Genomic DNA, 12,163 nt, shown 5'->3' on the forward strand with positions numbered 1-12,163 from the left:
GAACACCCTAGCAACGTCTAGAAATGCTCTAGTAACCACCAAAAAACTCTAGCAACCACCCAGAACACCCTAGCAACTGCCTAGCAACCACCCAGAACACCTAGCAACCACGTAGAAAACCTAGCAACTGCCTAGCAACCACCCAGAACACCTAGCAACCACGTAGAACACCCTAGCAACTGCCTAGCAACGCCCTAGCATCCACCCAGAATACCATAGCAACTGCCTAGCAACCCCATAGCAACCACCCAGAACACCCTAGCAACTGCCTAGCAACGCCCTAGCAACCATCCAGAATACCCTAGCAACTGCCTAGCAACGCCCTAGCAACCATCCAGAATACCCTAGCAACACCATAGCAACCACCCAGAATACCCTAGCAACGCCCTAGCAACCACCCAGAATACCCTAGCAACCGCCTAGCAACACCATAGCAACCACCCAGAACACCCTAGCAACCGCCTAGCAACTGCCTAGCAACCACTAAGAATACCCTAGCAACCACCCAGAATACCCTAGCAACCGCCTAGCAACACAATAGCAACCACCCAGAATACCCTAGCAACCGCCTAGCAACACCATAACAACCACCCAGAACACCCTAGCAACTGCCTAGCAATGCCCTAGCAACCATCCAGAATACCCTAGCAACCACCTAGCAACATCATAGCAACCACCCAGAATACCCTAGCAACTGCCTAGCAACGCCCTAGCAACCATCCAGAATACCCTAGCAACACCATAGCAACCACCCAGAATACCCTGGCAACTGCCTAGCAACGCCCTAGCAACTACCCAGAATACCCTAGCAACCGCCTAGCAACACCATAGCAACCACCCAGAACACCCTAGCAACCGCCTAGCAACTGCCTAGCAACCACTAAGAATACCCTAGCAACCACCCAGAATACCCTAGCAACCGCCTAGCAACACCATAGCAACCACCCAGAATACCCTAGCAACTGCCTAGCAACCGCCTAGCAACCACCCAGAATACCCAAGCAAACGCCTAGCAACACCATAGCAACCACCCAGAACACCATAGCAACCACCCAGAACAACATGAATAAGCCATATCTCAGCACCAGAACATCGTACAGACATGGTTGTTGGCTCGTATGCAATCATGTATAACACCCTAGCAACCGAGTGGCGAGTTTTGCCACTGCAAGCACCACTTCACATTTTCTTCAGGAAATGTACATTCTAGTTCTTCTTATTATTCTGGACAAAGTTTGGCGCGAAACTCGCCCCGCACCGTTTGTCACAGACCCCTGAGTGAGGCATCAAATCGAGCGGCTCATTGAGGAGAGGTGTGCTATGACTTTTCTAAGCGATCGGGTGTACGATGTTCGCACAGCGGACGAAAAAGCGGCCAAAAAAGTCCCCATTGACTTTACATTGGGCATTCTAAAAAAATTCAAATCCAAACCGACGTTTTCACACACACACCACTCCAAAGGGCCTGACACCCCTGCGTCTCTCCCTCTCTCTCTCCCTCAGAGGATTTATATTATCAAGCAGCCAATAAGTTATGGCCTAAAATCTTCATAGCCACACCCTAGCAACCAGTTCCAGCACCCTAGCAACCACTAAGAGCTCCCTAGCAACCACCCTAAACCAAAAAAAAACATTTTTTTATTTTTTTAATATTTTTTAAAGCAATTTTACTCTCGTGGCCTAGCGATATCACTCCATGCTTGTGCCTATTCGGCCATAGGCACGAGGCCGCAGGCCGAGTGCCGTACAGAAGGCACTCGTTATTAAAGATTTTAAGAACTCTATAAAAACTCCATAGTAACCATATTTGACAACTACCAACCACCTAGTAACACCATAGCAACTAACAAAAACACCTTAGCAACCACCCTGAACACCCTAGCAACGTCTAGAAATGCTCTAGTAACCACAAAAAACTCTAGCAAGCACCCAGAACACCCTAGCAACTGCCTAGCAACCACCTAGAACACCTAGCAACTGCCTAGCAACCACCCAGAACACCTAGCAACCACCCAGAACACCCTAGCAACTGCCTAGCAATGCCCTAGCATCCACCCAGAATACCATAGCAACTGCCTAGCAACACCATAGCAACCACCTAGCAACGCCCTAGCAACCACCAAGAATACCCTAGCAACTGCCTAGCAACCACCAATAATACCCTAGCAACTGCCTAGCAACCACCCAGAACACCTTAGCAACTGCTTAGCAACACCATAGCAACCACCCAGAACACCCTAGCAACCACCTGGCAACAGCATCTTGCTAAAAACATGTTGGCAACATGCTAATCAAGCTAGCATCATGCTAGCAACATGCTAATCAAGCTAGCATCATGCTACCAACATGCTAATAAAGCTAGCATCATGCTAACAACATGCTAATAAAGCTAGCATAATGCTAGCATCATGCTAATCAAGCTATCAAAATGCTAGCAACATGCTAATCATGCTAGCATTATGCTACCAACATGCTAATAAAGCTAGCATCATGCTAACAACATGCTAATCAAGCTAGCATAATGCTAGCATCATGCTAATCATGCTAGCATTATGCTAGCAACATGCTAATCAAGCTAGCATCATGCTAGCAACATGCTAATCATGCTAGCAAAATGCTAATCAAGCTAGCATAATGCTAACAACATGCTAATCATGTTAGCATCTAGCTAAAAACATGCTAGCAAAATGCTAATCATGCTAGCATCTTGTTAAAAGCATGCTATCAACATGCTAATCATGCTAGCATCATGTTAAAAGCATGCTAGCAACATGCTAATCATGCTAGCATCATCCAACCAACATGCTAATCATGCTAACAACATGCTAATCCTGCTAGCATCATTCTAACAACATGTTAATCGTAGTAAATCATGCTGGAATGTGGTAAATCGTAGTAAATCATCTTAGAAACATGGTAAATCGTGGTAAATAATGCTAAAACGTGGTATATCATGGTATCACAACATGGTAATTGTGTTAGCATCTGCCCAGTGGTGAATTTTGCCACTGCAAGCACCACTTCACATTTTCTTCAGGAAATGTACATTCTAGTTAGTGGTGCTTGCTGAAAGCAAGGCATCACTATTGTTCTCTTGCATACTTATTATTATTATTCTTCTTATTATTCTGGACAAAGTTTGGCGCGTAACTCGCCCCGCACCGTTTGTCTCAGACCCCTGAGTGAGGTGTCAAATCGACCGGCTCATTGAGGAGAGGTGTGGTATGACTTTTCTAAGCGATCGGGTGTACGATGTTCGCACAGCGGACGAAAAAGCGGCCAAAAAAGTCCCATTGACTTTACATTGGGAGTTCTAAAAATATTTGAATCCCAACCGACGTTTTCACACACACACCACTCCAAAGGGCCTGACACCCCTGCGTCTCTCCCTCTCTCTCTCCCTCAGAGGATTTATATTATCAAGCAGCCAATAAGTAATGGCCTAAAATCTTCATAGCCACACCCTAGCAACCAGTTACAGCACCCTAGCAACCACTAAGAGCTCCCTAGCAACCACCCTAAAACAAAAAAAAAATATTTTTTAATTTTTTTTTATTTTTTAAAGCAATTTTACTCTCATGGCATTGCGATATCGCTCCATGCTTGAGCCTATTCGGCCATAGGCACGAGGCCGCAGGCCGAGTGCCGTACTGAAGGCACTCGTTATTAAAGATTTTAAGAACTCTATAAAAACTCCATAGTAACCATATTTGACAACTACCAACCACCTAGTAACACCATAGCAACTAACAAAAATACCTTAGCAACCACCCTGAACACCCTAGCAACGTCTAGAAATGCTCTAGTAACCACCAAAAAACTCTAGCAACCACCCAGAACACCCTAGCAACTGCCTAGCAACCACCCACAACACCTAGCAACTGCCTAGCAACCACCCAGAACACCTAGCAACTGCCTAGCAACCACCCAGAACACCTAGCAACCACGTAGAACACCCTAGCAACTGCCTAGCAACGCCCTAGCATCCACCCAGAATACCATAGCAACTGCCTAGCAACCCCATAGCAACCACCCAGAACACCCTAGCAACTGCCTAGCAACGCCCTAGCAACCATCCAGAATACCCTAGCAACTGCCTAGCAACGCCCTAGCAACCATCCAGAATACCCTAGCAACACCATAGCAACCACCCAGAATACCCTAGCAACGCCCTAGCAACCACCCAGAATACCCTAGCAACCGCCTAGCAACACCATAGCAACCACCCAGAACACCCTAGCAACCGCCTAGCAACTGCCTAGCAACCACTAAGAATACCCTAGCAACCACCCAGAATACCCTAGCAACCGCCTAGCAACACAATAGCAACCACCCAGAATACCCTAGCAACCGCCTAGCAACACCATAACAACCACCCAGAACACCCTAGCAACTGCCTAGCAATGCCCTAGCAACCATCCAGAATACCCTAGCAACCACCTAGCAACATCATAGCAACCACCCAGAATACCCTAGCAACTGCCTAGCAACGCCCTAGCAACCATCCAGAATACCCTAGCAACACCATAGCAACCACCCAGAATACCCTAGCAACTGCCTAGCAACGCCCTAGCAACTACCCAGAATACCCTAGCAACCGCCTAGCAACACCATAGCAACCACCCAGAACACCCTAGCAACCGCCTAGCAACTGCCTAGCAACCACTAAGAATACCCTAGCAACCACCCAGAATACCCTAGCAACTGCCTAGCAACCGCCTAGCAACCACCCAGAATACCCAAGCAAACGCCTAGCAACACCATAGCAACCACCCAGAACACCATAGCAACCACCCAGAACAACATGAATAAGCCATATCTCAGCACCAGAACATCGTACAGACATGGTTGTTGGCTCGTATGCAATCATGTATAACACCCTAGCAACCGAGTGGCGAGTTTTGCCACTGCAAGCACCACTTCACATTTTCTTCAGGAAATGTACATTCTAGTTATTATTATTATTATTCTGGACAAAGTTTGGCGCGTAACTCGCCCCGCACCGTTTGTCACAGACCCATGAATGAGGTGTCAAATCGACCGGCTCATTGAGGAGAGGTGTGCTATGACTTTTCTAAGCGATCGGGTGTACGATGTTCGCACAGCGGACGAAAAAGCGGCCAAAAAAGTCCCATTGACTTTACATTGGGAGTTCTAAAAATATTTGAATCCCAACCGACGTTTTCACACACACACCACTCCAAAGGGCCTGACACCCCTGCATCTCTCCCTCTCTCTCTCCCTCAGAGGATTTATATTATCAAGCAGCCAATAAGTTATGGCCTAAAATCTTCATAGCCACACCCTAGCAACCAGTTTCAGCACCCTAGCAACCACTAAGAGCTCCCTAGCAACCACCCTAAACCAAAAAAACACATTTTTTAATTTTTTTTATATTTTTTAAAGCAATTTTACTCTTGTGGCCTTGCGATATTGCTCCATGCTTGTGCCTATTCGGCCATAGGCACGAGGCCGCAGGCCGAGTGCCGTACAGAAGGCACTCGTTATTAAAGATTTTAAGAACTCTATAAAAACTCCATAGTAACCATATTTGACAACTACCAACCACCTAGTAACACCATAGCAACTAACAAAAACACCTTAGCAACCACCCTGAACACCCTAGCAACGTCTAGAAATGCTCTAGTAACCACAAAAAACTCTAGCAAGCACCCAGAACACCCTAGCAACTGCCTAGCAACCACCTAGAACACCTAGCAACTGCCTAGCAACCACCCAGAACACCTAGCAACCAACCAGAACACCCTAGCAACTGCCTAGCAATGCCCTAGTATCCACCCAGAATACCATAGCAACTGCCTAGCAACACCATAGCAACCACCCAGAACACCCTAGCAACCACCTAGCAACGCCCTAGCAACCACCAAGAATACCCTAGCAACTGCCTAGCAACCACCCAGAACACCTTAGCAACTGCCTAGCAACACCATAGCAACCACCCAGAACACCCTAGCAACCACCTGGCAACAGCATCTTGCTAAAAACATGCTGGCAACATGCTAATCAAGCTAGCAACATGCTAATCATGCTAGCAACATGCTAATCAAGCTAGCATCATGCTAATCATGCTAGCATTATGCTACCAACATGCTAATAAAGCTAACATAATGCTAACAACATGCTAATCAAGCTAGCATAATGCTAGCATCATGCTAATAAAGCTAGCATCATGCTAGCAACATGCTAATCATGCTAGCATTATGCTAGCAACATGCTAATCAAGCTAGCATCATGCTAGCAACATGCTAACCATGCTAGCAACATGCTAATCAAGCTAGCATAATGCTAGCAACATGCTAATCATGCTAGCATTAGGCTACCAACATGCTAATAAAGCTAGCATCATGCTAACAACATGCTAATCAAGCTAGCATAATGCTAGCATCATGCTAATCAAGCTAGCATCATGCTAACATCATGCTAGCAACATGCTAATCATGCTAGCATTATGCTAGCAAAACATGCTAATCAAGCTAGCATCATGCTAGCAACATGCTAACCATGCTAGCAACATGCTAATCAAGCTAGCATAATGCTAGCAACATGATAAGCATGCTAGCATTAGGTTACCAACATGCTAATAAAGCTAGCATCATGCTAATCAAGCTAACATAATGTTAGCAACATGCTAATCATGCTAGCAACATGCTAATCATGTTAGCATCTAGCTAAAAACATGCTAGCAACATGCTAATCATGCTAGCATCTTGTTAAAAGCATGCTAGCATCTTGTTAAAAGCATGCTAGCAACATGCTAATCATGCTAGCATCATCCAACCAACATGCTAATCCTGCTAGCATCATTCTAACAACATGTTAATCATAGTAAATCATGCTGGAATGTGGTAAATCGTAGTACATCATCTTAGAAACATGGTAAATCGTGGTAAATAATGCTAAAATGTGGTATATCATGGTATCACAACATGAAAATTGTGTTAGCATCTGCCCAGTGGCGAATTTTGCCACTGCAAGCACCACTTCACATTTTCTTCAGGAAATGTACATTCTAGTTATTCTTCTTATTATTCTGGACAAAGTTTGGCGCGTAACTCGCCCCGCACCGTTTGTCTCAGACCCCTGAGTGAGGTGTCAAATCGACCGGCTCATTGAGGAGAGGTGTGGTATGACTTTTCTAAGCGATCGGGTGTACGATGTTCGCACAGCGGACGAAAAAGCGGCCAAAAAAGTCCCATTGACTTTACATTGGGAGTTCTAAAAATATTTGAATCCCAACCGACGTTTTCACACACACACCACTCCAAAGGGCCTGACACCCCTGCGTCTCTCCCTCTCTCTCTCCCTCAGAGGATTTATATTATCAAGCAGCCAATAAGTAATGGCCTAAAATCTTCATAGCCACACCCTAGCAACCAGTTACAGCACCCTAGCAACCACTAAGAGCTCCCTAGCAACCACCCTAAAACAAAAAAAAAATATTTTTTAATTTTTTTTTATTTTTTAAAGCAATTTTACTCTCATGGCATTGCGATATCGCTCCATGCTTGAGCCTATTCGGCCATAGGCACGAGGCCGCAGGCCGAGTGCCGTACTGAAGGCACTCGTTATTAAAGATTTTAAGAACTCTATAAAAACTCCATAGTAACCATATTTGACAACTACCAACCACCTAGTAACACCATAGCAACTAACAAAAATACCTTAGCAACCACCCTGAACACCCTAGCAACGTCTAGAAATGCTCTAGTAACCACCAAAAAACTCTAGCAACCACCCAGAACACCCTAGCAACTGCCTAGCAACCACCCAGAACACCTAGCAACCACGTAGAACACCTAGCAACTGCCTAGCAACCACCCAGAACACCTAGCAACCACGTAGAACACCCTAGCAACTGCCTAGCAACGCCCTAGCATCCACCCAGAATACCATAGCAACTGCCTAGCAACCCCATAGCAACCACCCAGAACACCCTAGCAACTGCCTAGCAACGCCCTAGCAACCATCCAGAATACCCTAGCAACTGCCTAGCAACGCCCTAGCAACCATCCAGAATACCCTAGCAACACCATAGCAACCACCCAGAATACCCTAGCAACGCCCTAGCAACCACCCAGAATACCCTAGCAACCGCCTAGCAACACCATAGCAACCACCCAGAACACCCTAGCAACCGCCTAGCAACTGCCTAGCAACCACTAAGAATACCCTAGCAACCACCCAGAATACCCTAGCAACCGCCTAGCAACACAATAGCAACCACCCAGAATACCCTAGCAACCGCCTAGCAACACCATAACAACCACCCAGAACACCCTAGCAACTGCCTAGCAATGCCCTAGCAACCATCCAGAATACCCTAGCAACCACCTAGCAACATCATAGCAACCACCCAGAATACCCTAGCAACTGCCTAGCAACGCCCTAGCAACCATCCAGAATACCCTAGCAACACCATAGCAACCACCCAGAATACCCTGGCAACTGCCTAGCAACGCCCTAGCAACTACCCAGAATACCCTAGCAACCGCCTAGCAACACCATAGCAACCACCCAGAACACCCTAGCAACCGCCTAGCAACTGCCTAGCAACCACTAAGAATACCCTAGCAACCACCCAGAATACCCTAGCAACCGCCTAGCAACACCATAGCAACCACCCAGAATACCCTAGCAACTGCCTAGCAACCGCCTAGCAACCACCCAGAATACCCAAGCAAACGCCTAGCAACACCATAGCAACCACCCAGAACACCATAGCAACCACCCAGAACAACATGAATAAGCCATATCTCAGCACCAGAACATCGTACAGACATGGTTGTTGGCTCGTATGCAATCATGTATAACACCCTAGCAACCGAGTGGCGAGTTTTGCCACTGCAAGCACCACTTCACATTTTCTTCAGGAAATGTACATTCTAGTTCTTCTTATTATTCTGGACAAAGTTTGGCGCGAAACTCGCCCCGCACCGTTTGTCACAGACCCCTGAGTGAGGCATCAAATCGAGCGGCTCATTGAGGAGAGGTGTGCTATGACTTTTCTAAGCGATCGGGTGTACGATGTTCGCACAGCGGACGAAAAAGCGGCCAAAAAAGTCCCCATTGACTTTACATTGGGCATTCTAAAAAAATTCAAATCCAAACCGACGTTTTCACACACACACCACTCCAAAGGGCCTGACACCCCTGCGTCTCTCCCTCTCTCTCTCCCTCAGAGGATTTATATTATCAAGCAGCCAATAAGTTATGGCCTAAAATCTTCATAGCCACACCCTAGCAACCAGTTCCAGCACCCTAGCAACCACTAAGAGCTCCCTAGCAACCACCCTAAACCAAAAAAAAACATTTTTTTATTTTTTTAATATTTTTTAAAGCAATTTTACTCTCGTGGCCTAGCGATATCACTCCATGCTTGTGCCTATTCGGCCATAGGCACGAGGCCGCAGGCCGAGTGCCGTACAGAAGGCACTCGTTATTAAAGATTTTAAGAACTCTATAAAAACTCCATAGTAACCATATTTGACAACTACCAACCACCTAGTAACACCATAGCAACTAACAAAAACACCTTAGCAACCACCCTGAACACCCTAGCAACGTCTAGAAATGCTCTAGTAACCACAAAAAACTCTAGCAAGCACCCAGAACACCCTAGCAACTGCCTAGCAACCACCTAGAACACCTAGCAACTGCCTAGCAACCACCCAGAACACCTAGCAACCACCCAGAACACCCTAGCAACTGCCTAGCAATGCCCTAGCATCCACCCAGAATACCATAGCAACTGCCTAGCAACACCATAGCAACCACCTAGCAACGCCCTAGCAACCACCAAGAATACCCTAGCAACTGCCTAGCAACCACCAATAATACCCTAGCAACTGCCTAGCAACCACCCAGAACACCTTAGCAACTGCTTAGCAACACCATAGCAACCACCCAGAACACCCTAGCAACCACCTGGCAACAGCATCTTGCTAAAAACATGTTGGCAACATGCTAATCAAGCTAGCATCATGCTAGCAACATGCTAATCAAGCTAGCATCATGCTACCAACATGCTAATAAAGCTAGCATCATGCTAACAACATGCTAATAAAGCTAGCATAATGCTAGCATCATGCTAATCAAGCTATCAAAATGCTAGCAACATGCTAATCATGCTAGCATTATGCTACCAACATGCTAATAAAGCTAGCATCATGCTAACAACATGCTAATCAAGCTAGCATAATGCTAGCATCATGCTAATCATGCTAGCATTATGCTAGCAACATGCTAATCAAGCTAGCATCATGCTAGCAACATGCTAATCATGCTAGCAAAATGCTAATCAAGCTAGCATAATGCTAACAACATGCTAATCATGTTAGCATCTAGCTAAAAACATGCTAGCAAAATGCTAATCATGCTAGCATCTTGTTAAAAGCATGCTATCAACATGCTAATCATGCTAGCATCATGTTAAAAGCATGCTAGCAACATGCTAATCATGCTAGCATCATCCAACCAACATGCTAATCATGCTAACAACATGCTAATCCTGCTAGCATCATTCTAACAACATGTTAATCGTAGTAAATCATGCTGGAATGTGGTAAATCGTAGTAAATCATCTTAGAAACATGGTAAATCGTGGTAAATAATGCTAAAACGTGGTATATCATGGTATCACAACATGGTAATTGTGTTAGCATCTGCCCAGTGGTGAATTTTGCCACTGCAAGCACCACTTCACATTTTCTTCAGGAAATGTACATTCTAGTTAGTGGTGCTTGCTGAAAGCAAGGCATCACTATTGTTCTCTTGCATACTTATTATTATTATTCTTCTTATTATTCTGGACAAAGTTTGGCGCGTAACTCGCCCCGCACCGTTTGTCTCAGACCCCTGAGTGAGGTGTCAAATCGACCGGCTCATTGAGGAGAGGTGTGGTATGACTTTTCTAAGCGATCGGGTGTACGATGTTCGCACAGCGGACGAAAAAGCGGCCAAAAAAGTCCCATTGACTTTACATTGGGAGTTCTAAAAATATTTGAATCCCAACCGACGTTTTCACACACACACCACTCCAAAGGGCCTGACACCCCTGCGTCTCTCCCTCTCTCTCTCCCTCAGAGGATTTATATTATCAAGCAGCCAATAAGTAATGGCCTAAAATCTTCATAGCCACACCCTAGCAACCAGTTACAGCACCCTAGCAACCACTAAGAGCTCCCTAGCAACCACCCTAAAACAAAAAAAAAATATTTTTTAATTTTTTTTTATTTTTTAAAGCAATTTTACTCTCATGGCATTGCGATATCGCTCCATGCTTGAGCCTATTCGGCCATAGGCACGAGGCCGCAGGCCGAGTGCCGTACTGAAGGCACTCGTTATTAAAGATTTTAAGAACTCTATAAAAACTCCATAGTAACCATATTTGACAACTACCAACCACCTAGTAACACCATAGCAACTAACAAAAATACCTTAGCAACCACCCTGAACACCCTAGCAACGTCTAGAAATGCTCTAGTAACCACCAAAAAACTCTAGCAACCACCCAGAACACCCTAGCAACTGCCTAGCAACCACCCACAACACCTAGCAACTGCCTAGCAACCACCCAGAACACCTAGCAACTGCCTAGCAACCACCCAGAACACCTAGCAACCACGTAGAACACCCTAGCAACTGCCTAGCAACGCCCTAGCATCCACCCAGAATACCATAGCAACTGCCTAGCAACCCCATAGCAACCACCCAGAACACCCTAGCAACTGCCTAGCAACGCCCTAGCAACCATCCAGAATACCCTAGCAACTGCCTAGCAACGCCCTAGCAACCATCCAGAATACCCTAGCAACACCATAGCAACCACCCAGAATACCCTAGCAACGCCCTAGCAACCACCCAGAATACCCTAGCAACCGCCTAGCAACACCATAGCAACCACCCAGAACACCCTAGCAACCGCCTAGCAACTGCCTAGCAACCACTAAGAATACCCTAGCAACCACCCAGAATACCCTAGCAACCGCCTAGCAACACAATAGCAACCACCCAGAATACCCTAGCAACCGCCTAGCAACACCATAACAACCACCCAGAACACCCTAGCAACTGCCTAGCAATGCCCTAGCAACCATCCAGAATACCCTAGCAACCACCTAGCAACATCATAGCAACCACCCAG

Source organism: Abramis brama, assembly GCF_963993115.1.
Source record: "Abramis brama genome assembly, chromosome: 12".
Classification (NCBI taxonomy): Eukaryota; Metazoa; Chordata; class Actinopteri; order Cypriniformes; family Leuciscidae; genus Abramis; species Abramis brama.